Here is a 2,500-nt window from a genome sequence, read left to right as displayed (position 1 = left end):
CATCAGATGATCAGTCCATCCATGGGGTCGGACCATCCCCCCCCCTCTCTCTCTCTCTCCCCCTCTCTCTCTCTCTCTCTCTCTCTCTATATATATATATATATATATATATATATAATATATATATATTATATATATATATTCTATGTAATCTTGTCATGGATGAAATGTCTATTAGGCAACATGTGGAATGGGATGGCAGCAAGTATCATGGCTATGTGGATGTTGGTACAGGAATTGATGATGATAATCTTCCTGTAGCAAAGGAAGCTCTAACTTTTATGATAGTATGCTTAAATAGCAGTTGGAAATTGCCTGTTGGGTATTCTTTATTAGATGGTTTGAATGGGGTGGAAAGAAAAAAATTATTGAATTATGTATTAAAAAACTGCATGAAGTAGGTGTTGAGATAGTGTCAATCACACATGACGGTTGTCCATCAAATATGTCTATGTTGAAGTCTCTTGGTGTAATTGTAGATAGTGATTAAATAAAGCCATACTTTTCTCATCCTGTTACTGATTCGCCTATTTATGTTTTTCTTGATGCCTGTCATATGTTGAAATTGGTAAGGAATACTTTTGCAAAAAAAAAAGTCTTTTTGTGTAGGTAATGATTTTATCAAATGGGACTATATTGAATTATTACACAAGTTACAAGAAAGAGAAGGATTGCACCTGGGTAATAAATTACAAGCAAGTCATGTGCAATGGTTTAAGAAAAAAATGAATGTAAAATTAGCTGCTCAAACTCTTAGTGATTCAGTTTCTTCTTCTCTGAATTTTGTCTTAAAGAAAATATCCCTGTTTTGAAGGATGTGAGGCAACTATTAAGTTTTTGAAAATGTTTAATTGTTTGTTTGATATCCTTAATTCTAGAAATATGAAGGCATTTGGATGGAAATCCCCATTGAGTAAATGTAATTTTGAAGCAACTGAAAATTTTCTCTCAGAAAATAAAAATTATATTTTGTCCATGACATTATCTGTTAATGGTATGTCTCTTGTTTCCAGTAGAAGAAAGACTGGCTTTCTTGGTTTTCTTGTTTGTATTGATAGTGTTATTTCCATTTACAGACGTTTGGTAATGTCTGAAGATTCATGTATGAAATTTTTATTGACCTACAAGTTTAGTCAAGATCACATTGAACTTTTTTTTGGTAAGGTAAGAAGTATGGGAGGCTGCAATAACAATCCAACAGCTAGACAGTTCTCAAAAGCATACAAGCAACTCCTCACGCACAATGAAATTGAAGAAGTGAAAAGAGGGAACTGTTTGCCTCTGGAATCCGTACCCATTCTAAGTGTTTCCAGCCCAGAGAATTTAAGCCGTGATGTACCTTCTGGGATTCGAATCAATGCATCTTTATCAACAAACCGAGTCTTGTCTGAAGAGGTGTGTGAAAGTAGTGATATCAGTAGCAGTAGTTCATTTGATTTTGATGTAAACTATGATCAGTTGTCCATCATCTAGTCAGCTGATCCTGCGTAGGACGTTGCTTCCCGAACATTTCTTGCGAAACAGATTACGGTTTTTCCGCCAGTCTATCTTGCTTGAGTTGCTGTCATTCCCAGCCATTCACATATATCTTGTTCCCAGCTTCTTGTTGGTCTACCTCTTCCTCTCTTGCGTCTGCCCTTGTCTGCAGAATGTGCTTTTCTAATGATTCGTGGCGAGTCGTGTGGCCAAAATAGTTTTAGTTTCAATTTCTTTACAGTTTGAAGAAGAATTGGTGATTTTATTCCGACCCTTCTCAGGACTTCTTTGTTTGTTTGTTTTTCAGTCCATGATATCTGAGTATTTTTCTGTAGCATGCCGTTTCAAAAGCTGTGATCTTTGTGCTCTCTGCTTTGCTGATAGTCCATGCTTCGCATCCATATGTTGCAGTTGGGAAAACAACACTTTGAGGATTTTGATTTTGTTTGAATGCACTGCCCTTTCCAGATATTATTCATCTTTTCTAGCTTTGATCTTGCCATTGCTAGTCTCCTCCTGATCTCTGGGGCCGATTTCCCGTTGTACTCAATCCTGCCTCCAAGGTATTCAAAATTCTTTACTCTTTCTATTTCTTCTCCATTGATTTTTATGATGGCATCTGTTTTGCATTTGTCAGTATTCATGAATTTGGTCTTCTTTTATATTCAGCTTAAGGCCTTTGGTCTCGCTATGTTCCTTTACAGATGTTATTAGATCTCTAGTCCCCCCCGGTGTTGTGGACAATAGTGCAGTGTCGTCTGCGTACCTCAGATCTTTTATGGGTAGACCTTGCATTTTAGGTTCGTTGTAATTACTTCTCCTGACATCGTTTTCCACATCTCGCATTATACCTTCAGTGTAAATGCTGAACAAATGGGGTGATAGAATACATCCCTGTCTTACTCCTTTTGTAACTTTGAACCATTCTGTTGTTCCGCTTTCTAGTTGTACCGCTGATTTTTTGGTTCTCAAAGGGGATTTATCAGGTTTTTTTAATTTTAGGACAAAGTTCATCCCGGAGAGT

The 2,500-nt window shown here is 36.8% G+C and overlaps 1 protein-coding gene across 2 annotated transcripts in view; it reads left to right on the top strand.

Moving 5' to 3' along the window:
- LOC144976231 (sodium-dependent phosphate transport protein 1-like) overlaps positions 1-2,500 on the top strand; it is a 54,359-nt gene that overhangs the window by 5,293 nt on the left and 46,566 nt on the right. The window lies entirely within an intron of this gene.

The sequence above is a fragment of the Berghia stephanieae genome, chromosome 7, assembly GCF_034508935.2.
Source record: "Berghia stephanieae isolate SIO BIC M18660-M18661 chromosome 7, UCSD_Bste_1.3, whole genome shotgun sequence".
NCBI classification, from domain to species: domain Eukaryota; kingdom Metazoa; phylum Mollusca; class Gastropoda; order Nudibranchia; family Aeolidiidae; genus Berghia; species Berghia stephanieae.
This window is presented reverse-complemented; position numbering and strand designations above follow the sequence as displayed.